The 16646-nt window shown below is 48.0% G+C and overlaps 1 protein-coding gene across 6 annotated transcripts in view; it reads left to right on the plus strand.

Annotated features, from left to right (window-relative positions):
- Positions 1-10183: 10183 nt before the first annotated feature.
- CHD7 (chromodomain helicase DNA binding protein 7) overlaps positions 10184-16646 on the plus strand; it is a 131151-nt gene continuing 124688 nt past the window's right edge. For 3 of the 6 annotated variants that reach the window (XM_066331613.1, XM_066331650.1, XM_066331644.1), the window contains exon 1: positions 12575-12795. The gene's annotated coding sequence lies outside the window, so the exon portion shown is untranslated. Of the gene's footprint in view, positions 10598-12573; positions 12796-16646 lie in introns of those variants that run through there. The other 3 variants (XM_066331634.1, XM_066331623.1, XM_066331656.1) reach the window with 3 other exon arrangements.

The raw sequence follows: 16646 nt of genomic DNA on the forward strand, positions 1-16646 counted from the left end.
TCGTGTTATACCAAAATAAGGCCATGATCTTGCAAAAACTACCATGTGTGCTGGAGCTGAGAAGTGCCCAGTAAAGTGCTGCGTACGGAACGAATGCTGACAGCGTTAGCCCCTAGCTCTGCCTCGTTTGTTTTCCCTTGCTTATAGCTAATCATGGTGAAGCAATAGTCTCACTTCTGCTGAAAGCTGGATCTGGGTTTTCATTTTTAAAAGGGGAGAAAAATGTGTAGTGAAACCTACGATTTGTGGTGAATGATAGGTTTAAATTCTCCGAGCAGTTTAAGCTACTGGGATTTTATGGCATTTAGACCAGGGGAAAGAAAAGTGAGAGTTTAAAAACATATATTGCCTGTAATTTTTTTTCTTTTTCAGTTTTGTGTGTGTGCTGGTATCTCTGTTTTTCAGAAGATTGTTTCTGGGGATTGGTAGGAGGGTTGAAGGACTTACTGGCTCTGGTGATAACCCTTACAATACCGTTGTTCCTTTGTATAAACATGCACGAAAGACCCAGGACAGCAGAGTGTTCCATGTGCTGCTGTCTTTGGCGCTGGAGAACTTCTAACAATATTTTCTGCTTGAAAATATCCAAGGCCTGGGCACACTGATCCTTTTATTACAATAAATGCTGTTGCTCCTTCTATTTTGGAATCTGTGTCTTGCTAGCCTTAAATCTCTGTGGAGAGTAGTGACAAAAAAGGGTCTTTCCAGCTTTTGAACTGATGATCCCTCTCCTTATTTCTCTGAAAGCTCTCCTTTTGGTTTTTTTTTCTGGATCAAGAATAAACTGTGTATTTGGGCCTTTGTCAGCAAGGTTCCCATGGGGCAATCCTTGTAAGCACTGGGATTGTCTGTTTAGTAGCGGGGAGGCTTATAAAAAGCAACTCCAGGTGGAAGTGGGCCTTTTCCTGCTCCTCCCTTCATCCTGCTGCAACTCCTTTTCATCCAAGCCCTGAGAACTGTCTGCCGTTCAGACTAAGGTACAAAAGTAAGAGGGTTTTACTCCCTTGACTGAGATATTAGAGTGTCTGCCTTCACTCATGTTGATTTGTTAATGTTCTGGGGAGTTCTGTTGTATATAATGCACTGTGTCAACTTCTGGTTGTACAACAGCAAATATAACTCAAAGAGCTAAGCCTACCTCTGAAGAAAGCAAGCAGCTTTTATGCATCATGAAACTTGGTTTCCAAGAAGTTGGCATCAATATGAGTGCCATCACATTTGGGATCTTTTAGCTACCATGTCAACGTTTCTTATTTCCCAACAGATTGCAAGGTGGACATGGTGTGTGGTATGTTACTTATTATATAAAAAAGCCTGAGAGCATGTGCAGTGTTCTGACTTAAAAGTCATGTTAGTAACCTGCTACACCAAAGATGAATGTTCGTGCCAGCACTGCACCTGTTATCTTTATCTTTTAGCAACTACTTTACAGCTTTTCTGTTAAGTTATAGACAAGGTCCAGGTAAAAGCCTGCTGCCTTGGAAGCCGTGATACAATCTGTGCACTCAGTGCGAAAAATTCGGCATGTTCTGGCTTGTGTTTTTTAAGAGAGAAAACAATTGGTCCAACAATTGCTGCTGAGCTCTGCTGTTCTGTTCTGCACAGCACTGCCAAAGTGGGCAGCCTTTTGAGTGTGACCTGTGGCATTACAGATGTGCCTCACATCCCCTCCCTTCTCGGCCACCACCAGATGAAGACACAAGATTTTCCTGCCTTAACTGAAGCAAGCAGGTTCTCTTCATCTGCCCAGAGTGTACCAGCAAATACAGTGGTTGTGTAAGATTGTCATATCCAAAGTATAAACAAACTTGTGCACAGGAGAGGTGAGTTTCTGGCAAGCTTTCAGGGGAGTTCCCTCACTGCTGCAGAGCCAAGGCGTTCCTCTTAAAGGATAAAACAAATTTTAGATATTTATGCAAAACAGAAACAAAACGTGCAGAATGGCAGGATACAAACTGAGGCATTGTCTGGTGCTTTTAACATTGACCTTTGAATCCAGATTTATTTCTTCATGTTTGGCACATCAGAGAACACCTTTTCAAAGTGTGTCAGCACGAGTGAAGAGCATGCAGCACCTCGTGGAATCAGATCTTATATGTCTCCTATGAAGTGTTAGTATGAAGTGAGGGGTTCCTTAATATGTGAGTTGGTACTGCCAGAGTACATTTTGTTTTAAGGTTCAATTAATGGTGTATTCTACTAAATACTTAGCTGATTAAAAAGGTTTTTTTTACAGTGAAGTTGGCGAAGTACTGGCACAGGTTGCCCAAAGGTGCTGGATGCCCCATCCTTGGAAAGATTAAAGGTCAGGCTGGATTTGGGTCTGAGCAACCTGACTGAGTTGAAGATGTCCCTGGACATTGCAGGGTGGTTGGACTAGATGGCTCTTAGAGGTTCCTGCCAACACAAGCTATCCATTGGTTCCATGATCAAACTCTGTCTAGCCAAACAGTTGTTTCTTTCCTTGCAGTGCAGTGCTCCACAAAGAATGTATGTTTGGCTGGACTGTGAGGAATTGTGAAGATTGTACAAGTAAGTTTAAGTCCTTATATACTTGCTGAATATATCTCACCTTTTTAAATGTCCCTGTACCCACAATAATTAATGGCAAGTGTGAATGCACTCCCCTTTTCCTCCAAATTGTTCTGTTTCCATAACTAAGTATTGATTCATACTTAAATTTGAAGTTTTTTGTGTCAGTGAAATGAAGACCACAGCTGGCATCTTTGCTACTCTGTAACAGAAAAGCTTTTCCAAAAGCTTTAAACTTAACTATGTATGAGACTGTTTTTTCAACTTCACGATGTATGAGACTGATCTCTCAGAGCTGGGTCTGAAAAAGTGGAAGGAACAATTTATTATACTTTTTTCTCTATATAACATACAGTGACTTTATTTACGTCCCTGCATCCTTCTGAAATTTTCCCTGCACGCTATTCTGGAGAGAGAAAGGACAAGACAGAGAAGGAAAGAGACAGGAGAGATGTCACAAATTACTCTGCTGTAAGGCAGTAGGATGGTACCATGACAAAGCCAGACAAAATACAAAAAGACAAAGAATAAACTGGGCTGGTATAATGCAGAGTATGTTTATGAAATGTCTCAATTCCAAGCTAGGAGGACAGCAACCACTGTAGATGATCAGTATAGAAATCAAAATGAACTTCATGTAGAAAAAATAAATCATCAGTTTCATGGAGAAGTCACGGTAGATGGTAATAGGGAGTTTGTAGAGCATCACTAACAAAATTGCAGTGGACAATGCAGTGCTCCTGTGAAATGCTCTCTTAGGATTTATCAATAGGTGGCATATGTAAGTCATCAAGAACAATGTGAAGATGACTCCACTGAGTGCCAGTAAGTTCCCAGCTGCCCAATTGTCCTTGGTTTTATGGTCTGTGCTGAAAAAGTACAGAACAGGGAGAGAAAGCAAATAAGAGATGTAGACTACAAAAGGAAGTGGTGAAGGAAGGAAGGATACTGACCCTTAAAAATGATTTTTAGAGGGAATCAGATAAAGTTTTCGATGTGTAAAAGGTTAGAAGAGGTTTGATCAATTGATTTTGAAGGCCAAGGAAATACCAGAACAAGCTACCTAGGAAGTTTGGGTCTCTGCTCCGCGGAGGGTTTCTAAGAACAGGTTAGACAAACATCTGTTGGGGATTGTCTGGGGCTACTTTATCCTATCTTTGTGCAACCTGCACGGACCAGATGGTCTCTTCAGATCCCTCTCAGCCTGCTTCCTACAAGTTTACCAAGTGGGGAGGGGAGCGGACCTGAGTTTAATGAGAAAACGGTATCATCCTATTAGTTGATCCTCTTTCAGAATAGAAGAAGAATCAGAAAGAAACCACATCTAACTTAACTATATAAGTAAGTGGATTTTTAATTGTTGTAGACTTGCAGTTTTATAAAGCATTTACAAAAACAAATACAAGGTTATAGAAAAAAAGTTATTTTAAAAGTTTAAAATAAGTTATAAAATGGAACAATTTTAAAAGCATTTTTTGCTCAATGAACGTAAGTAAGAAAAATAATTTATAAGTATTTTCCAAGGATAGTTTGTAAATATTTTTCAATAATATTATAAGTGTGTGTTTTACATTGCTTCCCATTTCAAAACAAGCAATGACGGCATCTGTAGTTACACCCGAGAATGTCACACCTAGGTGCTCCTTGCATATGCAAACCCAGGAAATCATTGTGAGAAATCGCTCTTGCTCCCCAGTCCACAGAAGGAACAAGTTATTCAGTACCTGCTCTGAACAATCTCTCTGGAAGGACACACAAATGGAAATGTGAAAGTCAGTGCCTTGCCTCCTCGGCAGGTGAACTCTGTGACTGCGGTGGCGTTTCCTCCCTCCCTTCCTCCCTCCCTGTCTGTGCATTGGGAAGTTCCAGTGAAATATTGCTGCTGTGGAAAGTCCTGTTCACAGCGAGGAGACGTGACCTCTCAGCGAGTCAGCTCCAATTTTACAGGCGGCTCTGAGTCAGGGTGGAGCCCGTGCACTGAACTTTGTATTTTAGAAGGAAGTGATGTTGGTGGCAGGCCGTGTTGCTAAGCAGAGGAGTTGCCGTATTTTTATTTCAGCTGATACGTTCGGCGGGGGTGTGACTTCATTCTTAGATATGATGCCTTCCATTTATTAAGGACAAAGGTCAGAAATTGCCAGTGCTGTGATAGCTGTGTCTCTCCATATAAGAAGAGGCACATTCTGCTGAGCCGTCAAAGATGGAAATGGGAGTCCTTAATGCTGCTCCTGCACGGTGAAAACAAAACCGACCGTGAAGCTGTCAGTTCATGTCACGGTCCAAGAGCAAGCATCCTCACCAGCAGGGATGATGTGGAGTGGGTCAGTTCTGTGGCGTTGCTCCATTTTTATAAGAACTCACTACTGTTGCTGATTAAAGAGGTGGCCTGGTCTTGTCTCAGTAATAGTGGGAACCAGGAGCCTGAAGAGAGAAGTCAGGTGCTGTTAAATCAGAATTTAGATGGAAAGCAAAATGATCCTGCCTCACATGCCAGCAAACGAAGTGATGAGTCTGTTGGGGAGGGACAGCAAGTTGTTTGTCACCTCGGTGCCACTGGCACATGGGTGGGTGCTGCCTTCCAGCTGTCCAGATCATCACAGGTAAGCGGCTGTGCCTGGGGGCAGCATTTTGGAGAGATTGAGTAGGACAGTGGAGACAGGCTGGGGACAGCTGCCCACATATGTGTATGCACCCATGCCACCCACAGTGACAGGTGACAGTGTGCTGTGTCAGACAGTATTTTCACCTCTTTCCCCCTAAAAGTCTTTGGTTATGTCCTTAAGTTAGCCTTGAGAGAGCTATATGTTGTTATGTGAGAGATTCTGCTGTATCAGAACACTTCCACGTAAAAGAATAGATTTTGGGAGTAGTATTTCCCTCTTGTTGCAGGATTCCCAGGCATGAGGCATTAGAGAATGCTGATGTCCCTCAGAGAGCTTTGCCCCTGAGAGGCCTGACAGGTGAGTGGCATGCGGGCAAAAGCTGCTGGAGCTCGCTGCCCCTCTGCTTTTCTGGTTCAGTTCCTCAGTTAAGGAGTTCCCTACCACAGAAGTGGCTGTTTGGGCCAGTTCCAGCTTTTGTCACTATGGCTGGCTTGAGTTTCAAAAAAGAAAAAACCGACCAACCCACACAAGTGTCTACCCTGGCTTGCCCTCTGTTCCCTTAGCTTGCTGGTGCCACAGGGTGGCTCCTTGTAGCACTTATATTTCCAGCTCTTTTAGCTCTTCAGCTGAAGTCGTTAAAGTTGTTCTTTCTGATACGAGTCTGTTGCTTCCTGGTGCTTACCAAAATCCACGTGCTCTTGGTATTTCACCATGCTGTGGGTTAGTGAACGATTTCTTCTGAAAAAAGAATAGTCTTCCTTCAGCTTATGGCATATCATTATCATCTGTGCTCTTTTGGCCACTACACACTCTGAGTCTCGTGTGCTTCCACTGCTCTGTAAATTTTGAGAAACTTTGAGTAAAACTTTCACTTGTGAAAGAAAAAGAAACCATTTGACTTTCTCACTTCATTTGACTGAAACAGTGTTCAGAGATTAATAAAATGTGTGCGTCAGGGTTGTGTGACCTTGGAGTCACTTCCCAGCAACCACGGGACAAAACATGACACCTTTGCTGGTCTGAGGCTCTGAAATGGCATCCTGGATGCTGAGCCTGAAGTGCTCAGAAGGCAATTACTCCAAGCACAACATGGGCTCACTGTAGAGTTTCACATCTCTCTGTGCATGAATAAAAGTAAAAGCAAGCCTGTGAGAAGAGAAGTTGTTGAGTTTTGGGTACATCTGTACAGAATTTCCTTGGGAGCCGAAACTTCCTTCACCAAAGCAAAAAAGCTTTTCAGAGGAAGCCACCTGGAGGGCATGGCAGCAGCACAAGTACTTTCTGTCGGAACTGATGCATGGTTTGGACCTTCACAGTGCTGAGCAGGTGAGGAACCAGATGTGCTTAACAGAGCTGTTCTCCAGCAGGGTGGGCTGCTCTGAGCTTTCTGCACAGCCCTCAGCAGCTCTCAAACAAGCTCAATACCTGGACTGGGCTGTCAGGAATGAGGCACAGACTGCTCGGCCCTTGTAGCCTGAAGGCCTCCCTGTGCACAGCTTGTTTGGGGACTCACGACTTGTGAGGTGTCATCTGCTGCCTGCAGACAGTGACAAGTGACAATGTCTAGATCTTAAGATCACATTTCACTGTACCTGGCTGTTAAAACAGATGCTGGTTCTTCAAAGTCTACTGAATAAGTAACCTGCCTTTGTATTTTCATGTGATGCTTAATCATTTGCATTTTGTGATTCTGATATTTTAAAACAGGTTTAAAATGCCACCCAGTAATCTCAGTGCTGTACTTCTTACAGAGTACATTAACTTATCTCTGCACAGCTATGCCTGTCACACACAGTGACTTGCTCAGCTTGGTACAAACTATCCCCACCTCGAGAGTTTACCTGGTTAGGTAAAGTGTAGCAATTCGCTGGGGTTTTGTTGGTACACATACCCTTGCTCTGCAACTGCTGTTGAAATTCTCAGCCATTAATGCAAATTCTTTCTAATCTGTGAGCCAAATGGCTGCCTACATCAGATGGATTACTTCTTCCCAACAGCACACAAAGGGTTGGGTGGCTGGCTACAAGTGAATTTCCATCCCTGTCATCTCTTGGGTATTTTAATAAGCTGTTACCAATAAGGTTAATCACGAAGAGGCCATGTTCCTGTTTCCTCACCCTTCCGTGAAGCTGCCTTGTTGGTAACTCGTGGAGTTACAGCTTTCTCTTTGGGGACTGGCTGAAGCACAAGTTAATATTTCAAAAACCTTTGCTCCATAGCAACTGCACGATGATGTATTTTGTCCATGTCTGGTACTACCACTGAGTGTGCATGTGTGTGAACTTGTGCCACACCTTGACAGTGTCCCACCCTGGAGTGGTGAAACCGCTTCAGCACTTTTCCTCACTCTCTATTTCCTGTTATTGAGGAGTTAGGGAATGGCTGTAATTCTCCCACTTCTGTGAAAGTGCTATTTACAGAATCTGTTTCTTCTGATGTTGGAAAGCACTGGGAGACTCCCTGCACATTTTTATGACCCGAGTAGTAAGCCGGCTGATTCCATAGGCCACGGCCTGAGGATGATTTATGGGACCTGAGGAGCTGTGCCTTCTACAAGACACATGCTGTAGAGACTGAGGCATTTTTTTCCCTATTTTCACAAATGTTTGTGAAGCAAACATTTAACCAGTTACCTATCCATGACCCCCTCACTGTTTCTGCCATGTTAATATGTTTTTTTTTTTTTAAGAAATGCAGCATTTCTTTGGTTGGCTCACCCTGCTGCCACAATATGCTTTGAACACTTTTCATGCTCGGCAGCTTTGCGATCTGATTTCTGCTCAACAAGAAACTGAAACAAGTTCTAGAGGGAGCACTGAGGCTGCTGGCAGTTGGTCTCAGAATGAGTTTCTCGTGCCCCTAAATCTTGGAGAACTTAAATCTTTGAAAGCAAGGGGAGTTCCAGGCAGGCTCACGCTACAGCAGAGTGCTTGGCTGTCAGATTAGGGGTGCACTCAAACGATACACACGGAAAAACAGACTTGGGGTAAGTGTTTCCAGGCTGTTTTCTCTCTGGTCTGTTAACATACTGCAAGAGAAAACTGATTACATTTAATTACATACACGGGAAAATATATCTGCGTAAGTTTGTTGGGGACATTTGTTTGGTTTTTTTCCAAAAAGTAAAGAAATGCAAATGAAAATAGAAAAATAGTAAATTTAGTGAAGGCATACTTGGGGCATGTGTTGCTTCAAAGTGGTTTTTTTTTTAAAATACTATTTCCCCTTGCTATTTTTAACTTCATGGAAGACCTTGGTGAAGAACAGGGAGTGTATTCGATTGCACCATCATGTGCTATCAGCTTTTCACTGCATTTTTCAGCTAAAAACCTGGGACAGCAACACCATCCCAGCTGCTGGCCCCTTTCTGGGTGACTGCACGGGCCCAGCTGCACGGACGATCGTGATGCCTCTGCTAACCTTCCCTTCTCCCAAAAGGTGCTTTCCCCCAAACCCAAGAGAGTCTGAGCAGGCCAGACATGAATGACACAATGTGGAAGAGTGTCATACTTCCTCTGGAGAAGCCTGAAATATTTTTGCAGCTGTAGTGGCCCTCATGGCTGCGGGATCAGCATGGACACCTGGACTGAGGGAGCCAACAACCCAAGAAGCAAGAGACACTTTTGACATTCAGGTTGTCTGGATCCAGCTCCCAGCTTACTGTGTGTTAAAAGAGCGTAGAGGAAAAGCTGTGTGAGATCCTCTGAGGACAGGACGCCTTCTCTCTTTCCCAGGGAAAAGATACGAGTGTGGGTGCAGCGAACAGCCCCCCCACTAAAAGGAGCGGCAGGAGCTGGAGGGGGAGGGTGTCCCTGCTCAGGAGTACGACTTTGTTTTTCCTTCTCCAGCCTGCCACAAACAATGATGGTAAAAAGTTATCTTGTCAAATGACTCGCTGAAAATTCCTGTAATGCCGAGTATCTTTGCACTGGGTTTACGCTTTAATCTCTTTATACTTTTAAGACGCTTATTTAGTTTCCAGAGCAATGCGAGGAGGACCGCTAAGCGCGCTACTAGTAATCACTTTTGGGTGGGATTTGTCTAATTTACTTACGGAATGAGTTTGTTTCGGTTTGTATCACGAATTCGAACGCATCGCTCGCCAGCACGGCAGCGGCAGAGCCGGTGCCGGCGCGGTGCCGGGGGAGCGCGGCCCCGCCGGGACGGGGGCGCTGCCGCGGGCGGGCGGGCAGCGCTTAATGGCCGCTTCCCTTTGAAAGCCCGACCCGCTCAGGACAAAGTCCACCCTAAACCGCGGTCTCGGGCGATCCTACCCGCGCCCCGCCCCACCCCGCCTCGGTGGCCGGGACGAGAGAGAGAGGCGGGCGGGGGCGCGGTGCCCGCTGCCCGTCCGGGGGCAGAGGCTGGGGCCGGGGCGGGCGGCGGGGGGCCGGGCAGCCTCCCGGGACGCCTCTCGCTTTCGTTTCGCCGCCGCGGTTGGGAAGTTTGAAGAGCGGCAGTGACACAGTGACACCTCACACACAACACACCCCCCGGGCTTCACCGGGAGTTTCCCGGGACGGGACGCGCCAGGGCGGGCGGGCGGGCGCGGCGCTGACCCCGAGGTGCGGAGCGGTGCGGAGCGGCGCCCCTCGGTCCGGTCAGTGCGGCGGGGCGGAGCGGAGCGGCGGGGGAGCGCACGGAAGACGCCGAGCCCCGCCGTGCCCCGCGGCAGCGCTCCCTCGGCCGGCGGGCGGCCGGAGCCCCGGCGGGGCGCTGGCGGGCTGCGCGCAGGCAGGTTAGTGACCCCCGCCCTTCCCCCGCCCGGGGCGAGGGGGGGTTTCCTTTTTTTTTTTTTTTCTTTCTCCTCATTTTTTTTTTTTTTTTTTTTTTTTTTTTCCTTTTCCCCCTTCTCTCCTCGTTGCATAAATTATGCCGGGCGGGGCGGTGACGTCGCGGGGGCGGGGCGCGCGGCGGCGCTCGCCCCCGGGGAGGGGGCGGTGTCGGGGGCGCGCCTTGTGGCGGCGGAGGGAGGGAGGAAGGAGGGAGGGAGGCGGCGGGGGCGGGCGGGCGCAGGGGGCGGCAGCCGCCTGGCTGGCTGGTGTCGCGCTCGGCTCGGCTCCGGCGGGCGCGCTCGCTCGCTCGGGAACTATCGGATTAAACTTGAATCGAGTGAAATTACACAAAGGAGCGAAGCGGAGCCGGCGGAGACCCCGAAACTACCCGAGACCCGCGCTGACCCTTCCTCTCCCTCCCCTCCCTTCCACCCCTCCTTCGCCTGCCCGCCCCGGTCAGGGATCCCCCCTCCTCCCCTCTTAGCCCAGCCCCGGTGCGAGCGAGCAACTCCGTGCGTGTGTGTTGTGTGCGTGTGTGTTGTGTGCGCGACCCGCACCCCGCCTCGCCCCCCCCGGCCGACGGCACCAACTCCGGAGCGTGTCCCCTCCTCCTCCCCGGCCCTTCGGCGGAGGGCAGCGAGGGAGCGAGCGGGGGACACCGGTCCCCGACGGCCACGCACCGGCCCGGTGAGTGACCCCGCACCTCGCTGGGCGCGGAGGGAGGGAGAGAGGGCGGGCGCCGGCCATGGAGCAGGGGACTGGCGGCAGGTCTCTGTCCCCGGCGGAGCGGAGCGGAGCGGCGCGGGGGTGCTCGCTGCCGGCGGCGGTCCGGGGGGGTGGGGGATGCTGAGCCCTGCCGCGGCTCCGGGCGAGGCGGGGCGGGGGGTGTGTGTGTTGAGGGGGGGTGTCTCAGCGGGGCACTTCCCCGGGTGTAAATGGCTTTTTGTTGTGCTGCGGCCGGTCGGCCGCCTGCCTCGCCTCGGGGGAGGGGAGGGCTCCGGGGAGCCAGAGCGCCGGCGCCCCTTCCCTTCTTCTCTCCCCGCCGCGCTCCTCTCCGCAAGTTTGGAGGGTGACTAAAAATCCGGGAAAAGTTGAGCGAAACTGCGCGGCGGGGGCGGCGGGGCCCAGCGCCGGCCGGGATGGCCGAGGGAGCGCTTCCCCCGCTGACCACGCTGACGGCTCCCGGCGGCCGCGGCGGCACAACAAGCGCTAACAAAGTGAGGGCGCTTCCCTGCCGTGTACGGCCCGGCCCGGCTCGGCCCGGCACCGCCCCGCTCCGCGCTCCGCGCCGGCACATGGGTCGCCGGGGCCGGGGCCGGGCCGCAGCGGGGGCACCCCCAGCGGAGGCCGGGCGGTGGGTGGCGGCGGGCGGCAGGAAGGCGGGCGGGGAGGGAGGAGAAGGAGGAGGGAGGCGGGAGCACGAGGTGCCGCTCCGGCCGCCGGTGCGCGCGGCGGGGGGATCGTCCTGCCCCGGCGGCACCGGGAGGGGGCAGGGGGCGGCCGGCGCTCCCCGGCGGCCGGAGAAGAAAGGGGAGCGGGGGAAAGAGGGAGGGGACGGGCAGGGAAGGGAGAACGCTACCCGAGGCAGCCGGAGCGGTGCCGGCGGACGCCGCATAATAGGGGCTTCACCCCGCCGGGTACCTTCGCTCCGCTGGCGCGGAGCCGGGGCGGGCGGGAGGCGCTGCCGCCGCCGCGCACATGGGGTCGGGGCGCTCCCCTCGTCGCGCTCCCTCCCACCCCGTTCCGGGCCATTTTGAGGGTGAGCGGAAAAAGGTGGTTTGAGGCCAAAGCGGTCAGGGCGCGGAGCGAGGGGTGGCGGGGGGGGCCCGGCCGCGCTCGGTCCGCGGGGCGCGGTGGGAAGCGGAGCGGGGCCGGCGGCGGGCGCTGCGTGCGGGGCGGCGGGGAGCGGGCAGCGCCTGTGCGTGTGCGCGGGTGTGTGTGAGAGAGCGGTGGCGGGGGGAGGGGGGCAGGGTTGTTAGTGAGTCTCAGGGAGAAGGCGCTGCAGGCAATGAGCAGCCATCATTACGTTGCCTTCATTTATCCCGGTAGCGCTAAATCAGGGGACGCGCTCCCACGCCGGGGGAGCCCCTCCGGGCGCGCCCCGCGCTGCCGGGCCGGTCTTCGCGGGTGGGTGTCCGGGGGGGGGCGGGTCGGGGTGCCGGGGAAGGGGGTGGCCGTGGGGCACGGGCTGGAAATGGAGCCGGTTTCCCCGGCTCCCCCCGACAGCCCGCTCACGCCCGGCTTTAAAGTAGTTGTTTTTTAAACAGACAATGGACAAAAGGAAAGTAGCGATGGATGCCCGGGAGCTCCCTGTCCGCTGCGGGGCCGCGCGGCGCCGCGCAACTCTCCCGCACTTACCCACTTTCTGCCTTTGTTTTCGTTTGGGAAGGGGCCGAGCGTGCCTCCCCACTACAGTAAAGGGCGATTTTTTAATTTTTTTTTTTTTTAAATTTGCGAGAAGCGTTTTTTTTTTTTTTTTTTTTTTTTTTTTTAATTTCCCGTGCAACTTGGGCTTCCGCGGATGTTTAGCTTGGGGAATATCAGAATAACCTCGACGCGATAAGTTTGTTTCTGTGTCGATGTTCGTCTCGATTTTTACTCTCATCAAAGCAGATCGCGAGCAGTGTTTATCCTGGAAGATGGCTTTTGGGAGAACGTGTTAGCCTTTTTTTTTTTTTTTTTTTTTTTTTCCCTTTTTCCTTTTTTCTTGTGTTATACGGGACTAGTGGAGGTACAAACAAGCAAGTTGAACAAAAAATGTTTCTGTTCATTTCCTCACAGATCATCCATTCTAACGACGGCAAAAAAATCTTAATGACTATGACCTTAGCAGCATGGGTAGCTGATTTTTCCCAATTATAAATCCCGTTAGTTTGCGGTAATGTGTGAGTATCAATATATAATTCATATTAAAAAGCATGATCCGTAATTATTATTCTTTTTTTTTTTTTTTTTTCTTTATAAAAGTTGAAATCCATCATTTTCCAATGAGAGTGCTGCATCTGTCGCTTGGAGTGTTTTTGTCTCGCTGTTGCACAACAGAGGCTCTCCAGTCTTTAACCTAAAATGGCAGCTTTAATTTGACTGGGGCCCATTCATTGACAATGATAATAAAAAGGCTGAAAGCTAAAATGTAGCTGGATGCTTGGGGCACGTATGCAGAACACTTTCCTCTCCATTGCTAGGCACTGCTAAGAGAGGAACTTCCAAGCTCTCTGGTTTCCACTGTGAAAGTTTCCAACACTTCTTTTTTTCTTATTAACAAAATAAAAATAATAATTTAAAAAATCACATTGCCCAGCACAGACCATATTTTAGATGTCCACTTTGCTTACAAACTTAACGGTGAGGTGATAGTTAGAGAGAGCTCCTTTGAAGAGGTCTGCATTTACAACAGCAGCAAAAAAATTCTAGTAATTACTTCTAAAATAAGACATAGTCTGGGGGAAAATTAACTATTTCTTTCTGAGGTTTGTAACAGGTGATCAGAACAATTACATTCTGTATATTTTCCCATCTCCAGCTACTAAAAGTGGGGAGTGTTACTTGTTTCTTCTTGTTTGGTGTTGTAAATGTGCTCAGGGTTTTGCAGAGATCCTTCTGATAGTGTATTATTTTCCTCTAGGTTAAAACCACAGCTGCTTGGAAAAAGTAATTACTTTTGGTCTTAGACATAATGTGAAGTTTGAAACAGTTTTGCAAAACAAAATTTCCTGTACTAAAGTGTTGGTGAATGCCACAGATTCACACATCTTGTCCTTTCTGTTAACCTGAACTGCTTATTTTCAGTCTCCTTTGAGCTGTTTTTAGTAAGAAATTTATAAAGATCAATATTAAAGCCATTGCATAGGCTCTTAGAAGAGTATTAAACGGTTGTGATTGCAAGTGTAACTGAATTACTGATTTGCTGATACTAATTGGATAATCATATTTGACCAAATATCTTACTAAATATTTAACAATGTGATGACATATCAGTTATTGCTTGTAAATCCTGGTTAGGTTATTTAAACGGGAAAAAGCCTTGTATTTGTAACCCAAAATTTTTTTATTGCCTCTTCAGTAATGAAGGAAAGTTTCAATCACAGGCAAGGATCACACAGTCCTTTTAGGAAAATGAAAATTTCTAGGGATGTTGCATTCTAACAATGTCAGTAAAAATGAGGTTTAGTGGAATACTCTCTATTGCAATCAAAACTCTGGGCAGTGATGGGAGATTTCAGTTGTGACCAGTTTGTTTTGGATTTGGTTAATGTGGAAACCTGAGGAGTTGTGTCAAAGGAGCAGTGTAAAGGTTTCTCTGTCTGTGTAGAGGGGTCAGTTAACCTGAGTGTAGTTCTTTTTCCACGCGAGGTATTTTCTGTTTTCAAGTGAAAATGATGAATGTTTGTGGTATTTCCCGTTAATGCTCAAATAATAAAAGGACTTTAATAGGACATGAAATGAGTTGTTTGGGAGTCCGGGTGGATCAGGCCGATGGTGAAGCGGCAGGCAGTGCACTGGAGAAGGATGTGCTGGTCAGTCTGGGCTTGGCATGGGTGGGTGGGTGTCATGGTCAGCACAGGGAGGCTCCGTGCCAGGTCTGTACCCCACGGACAGCAGCGCTGCGGGCAGGAGGACCTGCCGTGTGAGGATACAACAAAACCTAAACAAAGACAACCCAGGCATGATTTTCTGTAAAGCTGGAAAGGCCTGAATAATAGGGGCTTCTCAGGTTTTCCCAGAGCTGCTGAAGTGTGGCAGTGGGGCTGTGTTCTGCCATATCCAAGGCATCCTACAGCAGCTGGCTGTTTGGGGTTGGGTTTGTTTGGAGCGTATAGTGTGATAGGTAGAGGTTGCTAAGGTGGGAGGAGGTGGAAAAAAGTAAACAGAAAGAAAGAGGGTGGAAATAAATGCAAGTGTCTCCTTGAATCCTGTGGCTTACCTCTATCCCTTATTTCCCACTCATTTTGACGTTAACTTTCAGATGGAAAGCTTTTAGAATGTGCTGTTTGGTATTTGCTCATGTGAATCTGGTGTTATTCAAAGAAATGTGTGTGGCTAGCAAAGCTACAGGCAACTGTGTGACAAGTGGTGTGTGTGTCTGGAGGTCTCCTTCCCCCAGTTCCCTTAAATCCTCACTTCCAAACCCTTACGAATTTGTCTGCTGTGAACAAATCACTAACTGCTCAGATTTATGAGCTGGTTAACTGATGCCCTTAAGTAACACGGGTGATACTTTTATGTTACTTTAATGTTCCCTGTATACAAGAGAAAACTGCAAATTTTAGTAAATAATTAAACTGTCTTTCTGACAAATGGGTCTTTTGTGTGTAGGTGAGGCTTTAGCCTTCATTTTTTCAACACAAAAGTTACTATATTAATTTAGCTTTGCCATTTAGCGATCAATTTAGCTTCATCATTAAGACAGACATTAACTCCATCGTTTCTCATCATTTATATTTCCATGAATATCTTGTTAGCACAAATGCAAACTACTGGATTTTAATGGAAGAAAATCTTAAATGCTGTCTATATTGTAGCAGTGATAAAAAGGCAAAGGGAAACTCCAACTACGATTTCATTTTTAAAACTCTCTCAGAGGAAGGAGTGAGGTACAATATGCAGAATCATCCCATGTTTTTATAAGGGTTCTGATGAGATACTGAAACCTGATGGAAGTTTTCCTCCTGATTTCCTTCCACTTGCACAATCTGACTAACTTTCAGTGATTCGCATCTTACCCAAGATCAGCAGTCACGGAAATACCACATCGTAGTTGCGCACTAAAAATCTTTCTTGGAAAATGAGGTTGGAAGGCATGATGCAAAAAATAAAAAGGAGGTTATGACCTAAAGGACGCATTCCAAGGGCCCAAATATGACAACAAAGCTCTTAAGGGTATTCTCAAGTATACAGAAGCTGATTAGCTCTTAGCTTCCAACATTGTGACTTTTCTGAGATGTAAACATGCACCTAGAAGAAGCCAAGCCAAAACCAAGAATCTTTGTGCTGCTTCTTGGGTTCTTCTCTGAATGCTGCTCCATAGCAGTTTCTAAACCCTCTGGTTGTTTTGCTGCCCTTATTCTAAATGCATTCTCCTAAAAAAAAAAAAAAAAAAAAAGAAAGGAGGGATACCACTTGATTTTAACACTTTCTTTTAAAAGTTGGAATTCAATAAAAGAATGCTAGATACCTTATAAGCCACTGTTTTAGGAGAACATTGTAACGCATGACTTTGAAAGCTTATTGGCATATGGGAACTAACCAGAAGCCCTTGCTGGCATGATGCAGGGCTCACTTTGCTCTGTAGTGACCTATATAGCTATTTTGGGTGTGGTTTTGCTTGGCTTTCATGGGAGCTGAGTCCAACCTTCCTCTGACATAGACAATTGCTGTGACGAGAGGGCCTTGAGGGGAATGGTGGGGAATAAATAACTTTGGGAATCAATTGTCTGGAAAAAGTCATTGCAGCCAAAATGTTTGCCCTCTTCCTAATGGTTCTGAGGGGAAAATAAAATTTCACATATATGGTCCTGATCCTAGAGGTTATTTTGTTCAGGTTTCATTTAAATATGGGCTTGTGGCTGGGGAGAGCAATGCAACAACTTACCTGCCTGGGAGTAGCTGACATGTGGCAGATCCAGTGCTGGATGGTTTTGGAAGCATTTTATTTTAATGTCCTTGAGCCACTTTTTAAACGGTTCAGCTGAGCTTTCTGCTTATTGCTAGAACTTCAACAGGTAGCTAGCTTTAA

This window comes from Sylvia atricapilla, chromosome 1, assembly GCF_009819655.1.
Source record: "Sylvia atricapilla isolate bSylAtr1 chromosome 1, bSylAtr1.pri, whole genome shotgun sequence".
Lineage (NCBI taxonomy): Eukaryota > Metazoa > Chordata > Aves > Passeriformes > Sylviidae > Sylvia > Sylvia atricapilla.